General features: G+C 38.3%; 1 long non-coding RNA gene across 2 annotated transcripts in view; it reads right to left on the bottom strand.

The window, feature by feature from the left end:
* Positions 1–458: 458 nt before the first annotated feature.
* The window catches only part of LOC131833486 (uncharacterized), a 47,750-nt gene continuing 31,357 nt past the window's right edge, over positions 459–16,851 (bottom strand). Inside the window, exons 1-4 of one of the 2 annotated variants that reach the window (XR_009354487.1) lie at positions 11,948–12,087; positions 9,861–10,098; positions 9,071–9,187; positions 459–2,329 (exon numbers count right to left, since the gene is read on the bottom strand). This is a non-coding gene — a long non-coding RNA (uncharacterized LOC131833486). Of the gene's footprint in view, positions 2,330–9,070; positions 9,188–9,860; positions 10,099–11,947; positions 12,088–16,851 lie in introns of those variants that run through there. The other variant, XR_009354488.1, reaches the window with a different exon arrangement.

The raw sequence follows: 16,851 nt of genomic DNA, 5'->3' as shown, positions 1-16,851 counted from the left end.
AGATAATAAGTATTTATTGTTTATTTTTTAAAGATTTATTTCTTTATTTGAGAGAGGGAGAGAGAGCATGAGGTAGCACCAAGAGGGAGAGAGAGAAGCAGGCTCCCCACTGAGGGATCCCAGGACCCCAGGATGCTGACCCGATCTTTGGCAGACACCCAACTGACTGAGCCACCCAAGCGTCCCAAGTTTTAGAGTAATTTTTAGAGTAATTCATTATACAGTAATAAATAATATTCTCAATTTTAAAAGGATTTGTCCTTTTATTAATGATTTTTAGGAATTTTAGTAGATATGTATGTGATGAGAATATTTTTCCCCCGGTTTAGGACTTGTCTAGGTATTTATGAATGGTGTCTTTGAATGAGCAGAAAGAATTGCACAATACAATTTATTATTTTTGTTTTTTTTTTATTTTTTTAAAAGATTTTATTTATTCATCTGACAGAGAGAGATCACAAGTAGGCAGAGAGGCAGGCAGAGAGAGAGAGAGAGGGAAGCAGGCTCCCTGCTGAGCAGAGAGCCCGATGCAGGACTCGATCCCAGGACCCTGAGATCATGACCTGAGCTGAAGGCAGCAGCCCAAACCACTGAGCCACCCAGGTGCCCCTGCACAATCCAATTTAATCTTTTTTTTTTTTTTTTCTCTCTTGTGGTTAATGCTTCATGTGTTCTTTGCATGATATCTTTGCCTACTCCCAAGAACATAAAGATATTCTCCTTGAAGCTTTATGTTTCTGATCTTAAGTTTATTTTATTTTATTTAAGATTTTATTTATTTATTTGACACAGAGAGAGAGACAGAGCACAAGCAAGAGGAGAGGCAGAAGCAGGCTCCCTGAAGAGCAGAGAAAGCCCAATATGGGACTCGATCCCAAGACTCTGGGATCATGACCTACGCTGAAGGCAATGGCTTAACCAACTTAGCCACTCAGATGCCCTGATCTTAAGCTTAGATCTATCTCAAGTTAATTTTTTATGTATGGAGTGAGATATGGGTCAAGTTTCATTTGTTTTCCTCTGTGTGGATACTCAGTTGTTCCAGCAGCATTGCTAAATCCTTTGGATTGACTTGGCACATTAGTTTGTCTTCGTTTATTTTTTAAAAAGATAACATACAGACAAAAGGGCTAAAAGTGATACTAAAAATGTCAGTGATGATGATTAAGTGGTACAATGTTAAGTGTTTTTTTTAGACTTTTCTGTATTTCCCTGATTTTTAACAATGAACCTGTAATACTTTATAATGAAAAATGCATAAAACATTTAATTTCTCATTTTTTTCTCTTTTTCTTGAAATATAAGATAAAATCTGTAGGATTATGGCTTAAAATGCATATAAATAAATGTAACTTTAAAATTTTATGCATCATGACTTACTAATTTACATAGATGTCCATCTGAATAAGTAGACAGACACATAATTAAAAGTATTGTGAAAATTACTTTATTTTTAAGTTCCATTTTTATGACCTTGATTTATAGTGAATAATTCTGAAAGTCCATAAAATTTGCCAAGTAGAAAACTCTGGACACTGCTTTTAGATATGAATGCTTTGTCATTTCAGTTTCGGAATTATTTATATTCTATTTATCTATGTGCTGGCAAAGTGTTTTTCAGAGATCTCAGAGATCCCTGTTCCTTGCGTGGGTTAAGCATTTATGTCACAATCTGGTACACCATTCTTTGAAAACTCTTTGTTGTAAGTTCAAAAGTACACACCAACCTTTACATGTCTGAGTATCACAAATGTAGTCAAAATGAAAGCAGCTTTACTGTAACATGGTATTATGCCCGAAGAGATAAATATATACTGGCAAAAGAGGAAGACAGGCCAAGTATCAACAGTGAAAATTTATAACTCATCAGTTTCGATCCCAGAAATGTCACATAGAACTTTCTTCTTTCTGTTTTGAATTGCCTTTGGATGCCCTGAGTTTCGCTTGAGGTTGAAATTTCAGCCTTAAAGGATCAAACACCGGTTCTCTCAAAGCAGATTTCTCACTTTTGCAGCCAGCTTCGAACACTCCAGTTCACCAAAATACAGGCAAACATTTGGAAAACTCTCGACACACCTGGCCAGCGTTTGAGCAGGACGACAGCCCGGCTTTCGAGCTCACCCAGGTTCATTTGTCGCACAGCTGTTAGGGGCATGCTTTGAGGGGTGGCTGGTATCTCGATCGGAGTGTTGAGAATGGGAGTACAGGGCAGAGAGCTCACAGCAGTTCCCCTAACAGACTCCATAACCAAACCATTTACTTTCCTTGCTGAAGCTACGGTGCCAGCTCGCACATACATACTGGTGGAACCCAGTAGAACGTTAAAAACCTGCAGGAAAGGAAACAGATAGTTAATGGGAAGAAACACTGACGGAAAAAAAGAATCCTGGAAAAGTGATCACAAAACAGCAAAATGACCAGGGAGGACTGAGATTTCTTGCGGAAACTTTTCTGCAGCTGTGAGCCTTTGTCTGTATTAACAACAGACCTGTTTTGTTTTGTTGGAGGGTTTGACAAATCACAGTCTCCTGTGTTCTCCTGTCTTGTAGAAAAATAAGGGAACGTGTAACCCTACGAAGGCTTCGTCCTACAGTCTCTCATTTTACCCAAGTCTCCTGAGCTTGCCTCTCGTTGTACACTAGATGAGAAAGCCTTCAGACGTCAGCTGTAAAGTCAGAAGAAAAGGTTTCATCTTGGCGATTGTCAGTCAGTCCCTGATGGAAATGAAATCTGTCCACTCTGGAAACCCTGGCTTTGGTGCTGGGGTGTCATGTGCAAACTTGAGGGTAGGTGGCTGGGCTGGAAACTGGAACAGCCTCCCCCTGCCTTTGCCCAGTCTCCGGGCCTCACAATTTCCACAGCTGCCTCTCCCAGCCCCACGTCTCATCCAATACCAATGAACACTTTCATCAGAAGCGGTTAAGCGCTAATGGTGACAAAGACCAGGTACCGTACCAGGGAGTGAAACAGCTTCCTCTCCTCCAGGACAAATGTGAAGTTACAAGAACACCAAAATCAGAAAGTATTACTTTTCAAAGACCCGCAGATGAGATTCTTGCGCTTCATTTTTTTAACCATAAGGAGAAGGTTTTGGTATGGTTTAGGCATAAAGGAGAATATTCTTGGTGCTTGGAAGCCTGCCACCCAACACACACAAACACACACACACACACACACATGCCACACACACACATGCCACACACACACACGCCACACAGTGATTTTTTTTTCTCTTTTTTTTAAGAAAAATGACTCTGGATGATAACTGATTTGGAGACGACTAGAGTAACAGAGCACACATTACGTGTCTACCATCTTCTATCTGTTGTTATTACATGGGATCTAGGGGGAAGATGAGGATTAGCTGTCTCTTTCCAATTTCTATTATGGACACCATCCTTGCTTTTCTCAACGTCACTGCAGTGGGCTACATTGTGTCTCCCAACAAGATAGGTCTAAGCCCTAGTCACCAGAACCTGTGATGAGACTTTACATGGAAAAAGGGCCTTTGCAGATGGAATTAAGTTAAGGATCTCAAGATGAGATTATCCTGGACGATCCAGATGGGTCCTAAATACAATGATAAGTGTCCTTATAAGAGACAGAAAATGGGAGCTCCTGGCTGGCTCCTTGGGGACCCTCAGGGTCATGAGTTCAAGGCCCACATTGGGGTGAGACCTACTTAAAATTAAAAAATTAAAAAATTAAAATTAAATTTTAAATTTAAAATTAAAAAAATTTAAATTTAAATTTAAAGATTAAAAATTTAAAAAGAGAGAGAAAGACAGAAGAGAAGAAGAGAAAATGGGGGCAGAGATTGGAGTGAAACAAGCCAAGGAACAGCTGGAAACCACAGTGTCTGGGAAAGGAAGGGAGCGAATCTCTCTTTAAAGTCTCTAGAGAGTGCAGCCCTGCCAACACCTTGATTTGAGGCTTCTGGCCTCCAGGACTTGGAGAGAACACATTTCTGTTGTTCTGTGGTCTGTTTGTTAAGCAGATTCAGGGAACTAATGCAGATTCAGGGGAACTAATGCAGTCACCGGAGGTCTTTATCTGTTGTTTCTCCCTCAATCTCTATTCATTCGTTTGTTCAGAACACAAGCACACGATGTGTCAGGCACTGAGGAAAGCACAAGGGACACAGAGCCGAAAAAATAACACGTTTTGTTCGTTCTCAAGAGCTTTATAATCTGGTATTACTGATGTCATCATAATGTGTGGGCACGAGAAGAAAGAGGTCGCTGCTTCCTGGGATGGTGCCCATAGGGTTCAAGAGGAGGAGCACATGAAGTTTGAGGTGTTTGCTGGGTAAGCAGGTTGGGAAGAATGGAGAGGAAAGAATTCTGAAAGAGAAAGGAGCATGACCAGAGGTGTGGAGGCATGAAATCCTGTACCGTCTATGGGAATTGGTTGTTTTTTTTTTTTTTTTTTTTTTTTTTTTTTTTTTTTTTTTAAGTAAAATTCCAAAGCAGGTGTGGTGAGAGAAAGGGTAGATAAGTGCCAGATTACAGAAAGCCACGACAGCCAGGCTGAAGAGTTTGGAATGCAGCGCAGGGCCAATAGGAAGCCACCAATGGTTTTAAACAGGGTGAGACTATCATCACTCCTGCATTTTATAAAGAACCTTCTGGTAGAAGTAGGAAGGTTGGCTTGGAGACTTGGCCAAGGCACAGGGATTTATTAGACAAGTACTGACATGGTCTAGGTGGCAGATGATAAGAGGCTGAACTAAGGCCCAAGAGTGAAGCTAAAGCATGGGGAGGGATAAAAAGAGAAATTTACGCAAGAGTCTGAACTAGAACAGAGTCTGAGAAAGGTAGGAAGCAAACAAAGAAAATTCTATTTCTGTAACCAAGACTGATGAGAGGATCAGTCTTGGTTACAGAGGGGGAGAACCCACAGGGGGAGAAGCCAGAGACAGAAGCCACTGAGAGGCCAAGTAATGTGAAGCCTGAGAAGAGTCCACTGGATTTGTCAAAGGAGAGACCGCTGGTGACTATGTCAGAGCCATTTGGGGGTAGAAGGTTATCAGCTGGCAGGGTCCATTGTTGGCAGGTCCAATAGCATCCGCAAAATGAGAGGGTTGGTCAGTAGGTTGCTAGTAGGGGTCCAAGTGTGTTTCCTGCACTTTCCTCAGCATCATCTGAGAATTTAGAAATGCAAATCCTCAGGACACCTGGGTGGCTCAGTGGGTTAAGCCTCTGCCTTTGGTATGATCTCAGAGTCTTGGGCTCAAGCCCTGCACTAGGCTCTCTGCTCAGTGGGGAGCCTACTTCCCCCTCTCTGCCCACCTACTTGTGATCTCTCTCTCTCTCTCTCTCTGTCAAATTAATAAATAAAATCTTCTAAAAAAATGCAACTCCTCAGGCCCCACTCTTATTGATCGGGTACTCAGGTGTGGAGGCCAAAAACTCCACATTCTAACAAGCCCCCATCTATTTATTCTCATACTTGCTAAAGTAGCTTAAAGTTAGAGAACCACTTACTCACATCGGACAGGGCCTTACTACTGAGAATGTGATCCATGGACTGGCCACATCACTTCCATTTGGGAGCTTGTTACAAATGCAGAATTTTGAACCCCACACCTGACTCCCTGAATCAGAATCTGCATTTGTAACAAGATTCTAGAGGTTCAGATGCACATGGAAGTTTGGGAAGCAGTACTAAAGGATTTTAATTGCAATTGCTTCCTTGACCCAAATCTCAGATGACATATTACATAAACCCAGTGAATCGCTAATTCAAAGAATGGGAGAGAATTCAATATAATGTGCCCAAATATCCTCCTTTCAAATGGAATAAGAAATAAGAGATAGACAATGGGCCATAGCTCACATGAGCCCGGAAATATTCTTGGAGTAATCAAAGTAATGTAGGTGTTTCTAGTTCTTTGGCATATAATTCCAGGTTATAGAATATATATTTTTTCTTCAAAAAGGTAAAAAACTTACTGAAGTTCATTTTACCATTCTAGGACACTAAGAACTGTATTCAGTAAAACTTCCTATCATCCTTGTCAGACAGTATATATGGGAACAGGTAAAGCTTTATATGACTGACTAGGGAACTGCGTATGCCAGGAAACTAAGACCATTAAAATCTGTACAATTTACTATATATAAAATATAGCTCAATTTTTCAAAAAGGCCGAGAACTCTTCCATTTATTTTGTGTGAATACATTTAACCCAGAGGTATTCAAAGTATCCTCAGACCAGTCTCCCCATCCCCTCTGGGCTTGTTAGAATTTGCATTAGGTTCCTCTCTGACCTACTAGATCAGGATCTCTGCAGATAGGACTCGGCAAGTTGTTTTAACCAGTCCTCCGGTGGATTCGGATGCCCATTCCAATCCGAGAAGCACGGATCTGGCCTCAGAAAAACTTGGTAGAAAACCCTTCTGTCTGGAGCGTCTCCTGTTTGCCTCTTAAACTCTTGTCCGTGTAAGTGGTTTCATTGATCTTCATGTCCTTTCATGGCTCCCTCTTTCCTCCTTCCTCTTTTTTCTTCCTCTATCTACCTATGTCTTTCCGTTCTACTTTTTCACTTCCTATTTCTTTCCTAGCTCCCTGTAGCCTTGAGCTGCCCCCTTCTCGAAGATGTATACAAATCTAGCACTTCTGCTCAGAAAGTTTGCCAGCCTAAGCAAGTCTATCAGAGACCCATGCTCAGCATTATGGCAGAAACGAAACAGTCCATCAGCTGCTTCATCCTTGGAACAAAGCAGCTTGCAGAAATGACAGTATAGAAGCAGCCATTGTACAGTTCTTTGGTATTAATGTGACTGTAATTAGCAAGAGCACTCATGATAGTCACGTGCTAATTGTCCACAAAATGTCTGATAGCACGGAAGAGTACAAGATTTTCAGACTACGGGGCAATTGACCTGAACAATGGGCCTTGTTTTAGGATTCAGGGTTCATGCCTTCACCACAAGAGGTGGCTAAGAATCACTGCAGGAACAACTAGTAATAATATGAATATTAATAAAAAGTCATTCTTTTGTTTAACTAAAGTAGTTTGTCTTTATTAAGTAGCCTGCTGTTAATAATCTAATTGTTCATAATGATTTGGTAGTAAATGTGGCCCAGGCCTTTTTCTATGAGTTTTACAATTAGTAATGTACTTAAGTCTTCCACAATCCTATGAGTTTGGTACAGTTAGCATCTCTATTTTACAGATAAAGAAAAGGAGGCATGGAGAGGTTGAATAACTCATCTAGGGTCCCCTTGCTGGGAAATACCGAAGATGGGATTTGCTTATACAGTCCTATAGATATATATATATACCCTTTGGGTCCCAGATCAGAACCACAGTGCTATACTGTTTCTCTGGCGAAAATGAGTTGAACTACACAAGGCATATTTGAATTTCACACTCCTTCATATTTCACACTAAGAGGACAGATTTATTAAATATTGTCATGTCCTAACACTTTCAGTTGGAAAGAATTTGGTGTAGTGGGACAAACCCTAGACTGGAAGCCAGCAGTCCTCAATTTTGATCTTAGTGTTATAGGCAACTAGATTTATTTATACTTGTATTAACTATGATTAAATTTATTAATAAATTCTTATAAATTTGATTATATTTATATTTACTACCATTAAATCAATAACTAGGTTTATTTTTATTTATTCATATTTATGGTTCTCTCCAGATCCAATATTCTATGAATTCTAAGAATAAAACATAGTCCTGGGGAATAATTAAATTTAGGAATCTAATGGTACATAGAAGCATAATTAATCAATTTTCTAATTATTCCTTTAGCTATAATATAAACAAGTAAGATGGCATAATTCTCAATTCTTAAGGCAGAATGAAATGTTTGCTAGCACACATGAACAACACACATAGATATACATTAAAGCCTAAAGTACATTTGCTCAATATAGGGGCACCTGGGTGGCTCAGTGGGTTAAGCCTCTGCCTTCACCTAGGTTCATGATCTCGGGGTCCTAGGATGGAGCCCCACATGGGGGGGCTCCCTACTGAGCTGGGAGCCTGCTTCTCCCTCTCCCTCTGCCCCTCCCCTCTTCTCACATGCATGTGTGCTCTTTCTCAAATAAATAAATTTTTTTAAAAAATTTGCTTAATATAATAAAGGCCAGAGGTGTTGAATTGTATTGGTTTCCTATTGTTCCTGCAACAAATAATCATGCAGTGGCTTGAAACAGAACTGATGTAATATCTCATAGCTCTGGAGGTTAGAAAACTGAACTGTGTTTCACACAGCTAAAACCAAAGTTTCAGTAGAGCTTCATATCTTCTGGAGGTCCTGGGGGAAAATCCACTTCCTTGACTTTTCCAGCTTATAGAGGCTACTCACGTTCCTTGGCTGATGGCTGCCTTCATTCATCTTCAAAGCCAGTGAGAGCAGGTTCCTTTCTTACATCACACCACTCTGACCTCTTCTGCTCCTCTCTTCCACATACAAGGACCTTTGTGATGCGATTGAGCCCAACAAGAAGATAAGCCTGGACAACCTCTCCAGCTAGAGATCTTTAACATCCTCCCAACTACAAAGTCCTTTTGTTACGTAAGATAACACATGAACAGGTTTTGGGAATTAGGACCTGGGCTTCTCAAGGGGAGTCATTTTGTGCCTACCTTGGGGGACATTTTGGGGTTCTCCAGGAAGGCTTCTGTTTCATATACTTAAAAACAAAACAGTGTTTGTAGTGAAGAGGAAAAATATTCAGTTCTGGAATATTATAATATTTATGAAGCTCACAATTAGAAAATGAATTGCAAATATCTTACTGAATATTTTCTAGGGTTGATATTGCTTTGAATGTCAGAGCCGGAAAAGACCATGGGGATGATCTAGTGAAGTCAACCCTCCTTATTTTATATTTTTATATATGCAGAGACTAAGGCTCAGAGGGGCCAATGACTTGTCAGTGAGTGACAGATGTGAGCCTGGAACCTCCTGGCTTGGTTCTCGGGTGCAGGCCTCTTCTGTCACATCTTAAGGCTGTCTCTCTTTTTTTTTTTCACCCTACCAATAACTTCGTAGACTTCCATGTAAAATTCCTTAGCTTGATGCTTAAGGAAGAATCTTACCTAGTGTCTTTTCGCATGTCACACAACTCAGACACACTTTCACAGCTAATATTAACGACTGGAACAGGCCTCTGACTCTTCCTTCTTCTTTGGGGAAGTATGTAGAAGAGCACAGAACTGCAGAAAGAAAAAGAAGTCTTGGTCTTTTGATTGCCATGTGACGATAAAGAGTAGGAGGAAAACTATGCTGTGGTAAGGAAAGTAGCTAAACCACAGATGAGGGGCTCATGGAAAAAACATTTTATAAATACCCTTTCTTACCCCTAACATGTGTCACATGCAATGCCTTACCTACCCTGAGGAGATTTAATTCCATATGGGCTGTTTATGGAGCAAAGATTGTATTCAACAAAAAATATGTAAGAATAACAACAAACGTAGTTGACTCCTTGAAATATGCCACAGCTTTTCTTGGCCAAATCTTTGTTTTGAAAAGGAAAATCATAACTTCTGCATGGCATAGAGCAAAGAGAGGGCAGTGCCAGCCCTAAACAGTGGCAGCATGAGCAGCCTCGTGGACATTCCCACCCTTTTCTTAAAGAGTAGAAATTCTAGCTTTTCCCTGGAGAAGGGCAGCAAAACCCTTCTGAAATGCGGCTCCTAGAAACCCTACCCTTAGGAAACTACACTGATAGATTGAAGGTTAAAGAGTATAGGATGATTTGAATTGTGACAAGAAAACTTTGTTGAAATACAAAATCTGTCCCAATGTTTTTTTTTTAATTTCACCTTAGCAAGCTAGTAATGAAAAAAGAAATTCTCTGAAATAAGTTTGTTGTGGAGCACCTACCAGATCAGACTTGAGAATCTCTGCAGAACTCCAGAGCTGTCTTCAGCTCTTTAATCTTCACCGCTCTGCCTTGAGACTTCTAGCAGCCCTGGCACCTTGGAATTCAGAGCTCAGTATCCTGAATTCAAGGAGTCTGCCAGGCCGTTCAGGTTCTCTCTCCACAGCAAACCAGCATCTAGGGGGCCCTCCGCATTTATTTTCCTTCTCTCCGGGGTCACAGTTCAGCACTGCCTGTTGTCTGAAGTCCAAAAATCATTGTTTTATATCTAAAATCTATACAAAATCACTTGGATTTCTAAGCTCCAGAAACAAAGTGTTAAAAATCTTGTTTTTTAAAAAGATATCATCATAATATGGATGAATCACACAAACATAATATTGAATAAAAGAAACACGACAGAGAATGCATATAGTAAAGATCCTATTCATATGAAGTTCTGAAACAGCAAAGCTAAACTACATTATTTAAGATGGTATATCTGGGTGTTAAAACCAAAAGGAAAGTAAATTTTCTAATTATTTAAAAAGTAGTGGTTACCTCTGGGGGCGGTTCTGAAGGTTGCAACTTGGAATATTTGCTATGGGGCTGGAAATACCTTATTGTCTGACCTGAGTGCTATTAACATGAGTGTTCACTGCAAAGTAATGTGTAGAACTGTACATACATGTGTCTTTTATATATATATCTATGTTAGACAACATATATTTCTCTGTGTTAGATAACATATATATGTTAGACTTCATGATTAAGATAGTAAAGAATATATTATTTGTAATAATAACAAAAACATATGTTATCTATATGTAATCTATCAAATAAATTATAATACCCCATGGATAAAATTATATAAGACATTTAAGAAAATCCTTAAAAAATATTCAGAGATATACCAAATACATCAATAAGAAAATTTAATATTATAGAAATGAAAATTCTTACTCAATTAGCTTATAGATGCAAAATAAGCCCAAATAAGGATTTTTGTGGAATTGACAAATTTTTTCTAAATTCACATGGAACTGTAAATGGCCAAAAATTGTCAAGATACTCCTGAAAGACGTAAAGTGTTGGAAGTCTTAGAACTATAGTAATTAGGGTGGTCTAGTCCTAACACAAGAACAGACAGATAGACCAATAGAACAAAACATAGAGTCTAGAAACAAACCCATCAATATATGGAAATATAATCTGGGACAGAGCTTCAATAGTAGCTCAAAGAAGAAAAGAGGGGCTCTTCATAAGTAATGTAGTGACAACTGGATTATATGTAGAATAAAATAGAATTATATTTGTACTTCAAACTAGTCTCAAAAATCAGTAGCAAGTTGAATAAATACTTAAATTCTAAACATTTTTAAAATGTTAAAAGATAAAACCATAAAGCTTTCAGGAGACAATACGTGAAGACATCTTATTACTTTGAGTTAGGGAAGACATAAAAATGTGCAAACCATAAAGAAGAGGACTAATATAGCTATGTTCTAGAAATACTACCTATCAAAAAGTACATAGAAAGGATACAAATATGTTAATAGAACAGAATGGCATACAAGACACACACATAAAATAACCTGATTTATGACAAAGTTGTCACTGCAATTCAGTGGAAAATGTTTTCAACAATTGTGCTGGGTCATTTGGGTATCAATACAGAAAAAAAAAAAAAATAGGAAACCTGACTTCCTCACACTATCGTGCCAAAAAAATTCCAAAATAAAAATTCCAAAATGTGTTATAGACCAAAACATGAAAGCTGAAACAGTCAAACTTCTAGATGAGAACATATGATCTTGGCATAGGCCAAGATTTCCTAAACATGAATCTTTAATGTAATGTTAAACATTATTATAAAAAAATTATAAATTGACATCATTAAAATCAAGAATATCTGTTTATCAAAAGACACTATGAAGAGAACTAAAAGGCAAGTCATAAACTGAAAAGACAGTTGCATTCTTCTTGAAATATATTTTCTCACCATAAGTTTAACTGAGAAAATATATATTTACAAAATATAATTGACAAAGGATTAGCATCTAAATGTTTGAAAATTTTCTATATATTTTAAGAGTATGAACAGGGGTACCTGGGTGTCTCAGTTGGTTAAGCATCTGACTCTTGATTTTGGCTCAGGTCATGATCTTAGGGTTGTGGGATCAAGCCCTGTGTCAGCTCCATTCTGAGCACGGACCCTGCTTAAGATTCTTTCTCTCCCTCTGCCCTTCCCCTGGCTCAAGCACAGGCATGCACCTGCTCGCTCGCTCTCTCTCTCTTTCTCAGAGGGTGGAGGAAGAGAATATAAACAACCTAACAGAAAAATTTGTATAATTGAAAAAATATTAAAGATGTTCAAATATGTTCAATCTTGTCAGTTATCATGGAAATGAAAATTAAATCCACAAGATACCATTTCCAAACACCAGAGAAGCAAAATTTTTAAGTTCGTTGTCATCAGGGGGTGGGGGAGCTCAGCAAAATAGGGCAAAGGGAGTGAAACAGATACATGCTTCCAGTTATGGAATGAGTAAGTCACAGGGAATAATAGGCACAGCATGAGGAAGACAGTCAACGATATTGTAATAGTGATGTAACAGGACAGATGGTAACTATACTTGCAGTGAACAGAGCAGAAGGTATAAACTTGTCAAATCATTAAGTTGCACACCTGAAACCAATGTTAACTTTGTGTGTCAACTATAAAAAAAAATTAAAAGTTCATGGATATCAAATGTTGGTAAAAACTGTGGGACAATCAGAACTTAAATTCTGTTGGAGGCACTTATGATTCCCATTTATATCAAGTTGAAAAAACAGACAAAACTAAACTGTATATTGATTAGGATAATGTTTTATATGTAAGTCAGATAGAGTGCACAGACATATTTGTTATTTTTCATAAATGTTTGCATTGAACTTCTATATAATATTTATACTAAGAAAAATGATATTTGTTTAGATTCAGAGCAGACTAAGTGATCTCTTAAATATCTTTGGGGGGGGTGGCATGGGTGGCTCAGTTGGTTGAGCAACTGCCTTCAGCTCAAGTCATGATATCTTTTTTTTTTTTAAGATTTTACTTTTTTTAAGTGATCTCTACACCCAACATGGGCTCAAACCCACAGCCTTGAGATCAAGAGTCATGTGTTCTGTTGACTGAGTCAGCCAGGCACCCCTTAAATATCTTTCAATCTAATAAATCAAAGGATTTTGATGTTATCATTAAAAGTCTTTCTACATAGCTTTAATATTCTAGTTATCTGTGCATTCATAAATTGGAAGCCTGAGAAGTATTATATAGAACCTGGACTAACAGGGACCCTTTTTCTTTTGTAATACAGTACCTGCAAAAAACTCATTTTGCACCCTTGCTTTTTTTCAAAGTATGTGAACAAAATGTTCAAGGTCATTGAAACAATTTGCTTTATAAGTTCTATCAAACAGGGGCCAGAGAAAGAAAAAGAGAGTCAGATAAGGTTTGATTTCCAAGGATCTTCTGATATATGAAAAGTCTGTTGGAAATTAGTATCTTTACGAAGTAAATCCGTTAGTAATCATTCCATTCTATTGGTGTTACATAAGCCTAAAAGAGATTTAAAGGCAGGGAGAAATGAAACTGACAACTGAAGCCGCAACATGCTTTCAGAGTGTCGTTCTCTTTACACATTACACATTTAGAAGACAAATTGCAGGCATATTAAAATTTAGTGTCACCAAAATGTACTTTTCTACTAGTAGCTGTAGAGACATTACAAAAAACGCCTTTCACAGAACCTTTGGAAGACTGAAATACTTCTGACCCGGGCATGATATTAACCATTAGACTAAGAAAATAGGCCACAGTTATTCAAAACTATTTTGAGGACACTTTGGTATAGAGATTGCAATTTTCTTTTGGTTAAAGCTGTGGGTTAGTGTAGGGACCTTTTAGAAATTGTCCATTTCTGCAGGGTTAATTATCTTTGTCATTTCATTGAATATTATTGTTTATCCTTAGCATCATTAAGTTACCCCAATCACTCTTTATTAGACACATCGATTTTATTACCTTTACTCTTCATTCTATCCCCTTACCCTCCAAACGCAAAGCTCAGCTAAACCTGTAAATTGGACGTGTATGTGAATTTCACTTATACCTTGAAATTCATCCCTTATGCCTTGAGCTCTTGTTAAACATTTATGTTGTTATTTATTATGTTGTTATTTATGTTGTTTCAAAAAATCAAGAGGAACAAAAATCTTGCTGTTTTAAAACAAAACACAAAAAGGTCCCTTATGTATAACTCCTTAACTATCATACCTCACAAACCTGGAAGGGGATTCATGTTGCTTTTTTGTTTTTCCCCTTGTGTTTTCATTTCTATGACAATGAGAAGAGGGTGGTGGTTCAAAAATATGTGTGAAAGCAAAGATGGCTTACAGACAACCTAAGGTTTCCTGGTGCAAGGCACAGCCACGAGGCTCTGCCTGGGGGCACACAAGGCTGGGTGAAGGTGTGGGCTCCCTGCAGGACTTACCACCTGAGGATCTCCTCAATGGGGCCCAAACTGTTCTTTGATTCAACGCAGTCTCTATCTCTTCTATCCCATTTACAACTTACAATTACAACTTAGATGGCTTCTCGGTTAAATCACTGTCATTTTTCTGTCAATTGTTATGCCCTTTTGTTCACCCATTTTGACATTATACTGACCTTTAAAATTGAGAGTCCTTTGTAAACAAAAATGGAATTTGGAAGAAGCAGCTGTCCTCATTTCTCTTACACCTCTGAGAGGGAGAAAGAGCTGGTTGCGAGCCGCTCCCCACCCCCATACAGTTGAATGGTACAGTTGCTAAATAGAAAACAACATGCTTTGATCTCCTTGAAAACATCTACAAAACTGTGTGCCACCTGTATGCTCTGTTCCTCAATCCTTAATTTCAGTGTTTGTTCTAAAGTCAATGGGGAATTTCAGCTATAAATCCATGTAAAATAAAATGGTCTAAAATCGAGCTAAAGGAAAATCAAAGTAGTGCAGTGAGGGGAAGCTATTAAGCATATTTTCTGTAATGCTAAAATGTTCTGAAAGAAGTTAGGCCTCCCACCTTAGAAATGGTATTTTAAATTATAACATTTCCAAGTAGACACGGGAGGGGTAAGAAAATTGGACTGAAAGAGTAAATGTGTAGAAAGGAAGAAAAAAACAAAAAATTTGATGGCCTTTGTAACCCACTTTCGGTGTTTTGTATAAAGGAGACACCTAGTTTACTCCACTGTGGAAAATAAACAAAATATTAGGTACAATATGATCCAATTTCATTATTTCATTATTTTTTAATGTGTACATTTTTAAAAAATCAATACATACATGTGAGGAAAATACCCCCCAAAATATGAACATATACCAAATAGATATTTTCAGTTATGGGATTGTGTATGTTTTATCTTTTTTTAATTAAAAAAAAACATATATATGTAAGATGTATATAGGTCTATAATATATACTTAACAAATATACTATATATTGTATGTATGTCTATTTCATATATGGATATATATTATATACTTTATATATCATTTTTATAATTCCTAAATTAAACTTGGAAGAGTTTGACAATTAATTTCATCCATTCATTTATTCAAACATTTATAGCTAATTTTCAGCATTTACTGTATGTCAGGCCCTGTTATAGGGCCCAAGCACACAATATAAGACATTTGTTGGACCCTGTTCTATTCTCAGACAACTAAGAGACAAGTTCCAAATCCACACTATCTCCCCAAATGTATAGACTATTTCCACAAATATCCGTTGAGCAACTTTTATCTGCAGAATCTTGTGTTCAATCCTCATGAAAAGAAGTGAAAAGAAAAAATGATGAAAAGGAAAGAGCCTGGGGAGAGACATAGACTCAGACCATGAAGACCAGTGAAACATGGAATGTGTGGGAATAAGTAGTACTTACCCTATTCGGACCCATTCTAAGCATTTTCTGTGTGTTGACTCATTGAATCCTCACAACCGTCTTAAGGTCTACTGTTATCATCTGAAGATGAAGCTATTGGGGCTCCGAGATTTTAAGTTTCCCGCACCACAGGAATCAGCTAGTAAATGATGGAGCTTGAATTTAAACCCAGGCTATATGGCCCCTAGCACCCAAGCTCTAAACCTCCACTCCACACAGAAGCGGATTTGGCAAAGAAAAGGAAGGCGTGCAGTCCAGAACAGAGGAGAAGACCTCAATCACAGTTGGCCTGTGGAAGGGATGTGACTGACAATGGGCAAGGCTTCACAGAACAAGTACATGTAGCACACAATGAAGAAACTGAAGTAATGGGAGTCTGGGAGCTTTGTCCCCCAAATTAGGTATAGATAATTTAAAGGTAAAGCTCAACACGAGAAAAATCTGATGAAAGAATTTGAAGCAAAGTGGGTTGCAAATGCACCAGAAGGTAAGAAAATTTTTGTTCTGAAATGTTTTGTAGTGATCAAACTTGAGAAACTTCACATGGAGAGAGCAAGTGAAATTATTCGTGTGGGATAACTCAGAATGGTAGGGTCCTTCAGGGGCACAGGAATGCCAGGTTCTGGGACTGCCCAGGTGAGAACCTAGGGCAGTGTTATGAGTAGGGAGCCGAGAGGAGGAACTGAGGAAAGAGCTTTCTGCAGAAAATGACTTGGGTTTGTACACCAACCCATCAGGCAGCAGTTGTGCCTCAGAGACACCCAAGTCTGATGGAGGAGGAACCAGAGCAATGGGCAGATACTTGGCTGGTACTGTGGTCATCAGACCAGGATGAAGACATTGCATGATGGAGAACAAAGAAAAAGAGGATTCACAGCAGACAAGACTGGGGCAGGGAGAGTGTCTCCAAAAGAGGAAACAGAAGTCAAGACAGGGAAACTAAATGGACACAGGACGGAAAAAAAATCAACACAAGATAGCGCATGTCAAAAGGAAGATTTTAAAGAGTTTTAAGGAAAAAATCAATATTTAATATTTTTCACTCAT

The sequence above is a fragment of the Mustela lutreola genome, chromosome 6, assembly GCF_030435805.1.
Source record: "Mustela lutreola isolate mMusLut2 chromosome 6, mMusLut2.pri, whole genome shotgun sequence".
Lineage (NCBI taxonomy): Eukaryota > Metazoa > Chordata > Mammalia > Carnivora > Mustelidae > Mustela > Mustela lutreola.
This window is presented reverse-complemented; position numbering and strand designations above follow the sequence as displayed.